Source organism: Macrobrachium nipponense, chromosome 20 (genome assembly GCF_015104395.2).
Source record: "Macrobrachium nipponense isolate FS-2020 chromosome 20, ASM1510439v2, whole genome shotgun sequence".
Taxonomy (NCBI): Eukaryota; Metazoa; Arthropoda; class Malacostraca; order Decapoda; family Palaemonidae; genus Macrobrachium; species Macrobrachium nipponense.
Genome location: NC_061089.1, coordinates 27440459 through 27441102, shown reverse-complemented (window position 1 = coordinate 27441102; position 644 = coordinate 27440459).

Here is a 644-nt window from a genome sequence, read left to right as displayed (position 1 = left end):
AACCACGTACTACCACACTATGGTTACTCCCTGTATCACGTAATATCTTGACTGGTACCTGCATACTTCCTTCTTGAGTTGACAGCATACCCTCATAGATATATGGCTTAAAAGCCTCCACACTGCTAAGCCACTCACTGCTTGAGGTAACATTTCCACTGGTTGCTAAACATTCAGCTTGTTCAGTTTCATTCTTCTCTGGAGTTTGATTCTTTCCCACACTGCTCTTCGTAGTTTGTTTCACCTGGTCACCTTTCACAACTTGACCAACTGGCTTTGACTGCTGTTGATTTCGGTAACACTCTTGACTGTAGTATCCTACTCTTCCACACTTGAAACAGACAACATTAGGTTTCTGTAACTGTCTTGAAAAGCTGGATGAGGATTTCACATTAGCTTGCTGAGTTGTATTACCTTGTGTACTCTTGGTAATATCACTTGTAGGTTTCCCATTAAATTTGTTCCTGTTATTTGGATAAGACTTAAAACCTGGGCGTTGTTGACTCTGGTACTTGACATTGTAATTACGTTTACTACTAATTATATTGTAATCTTCACTCAGTGTAGCAGCTTTGTCAAGTTTCTTCACCTCTCTCTCTCTCAAATAGGCTCTTATATGTTCAAGAATATCTTTAAGATACTGT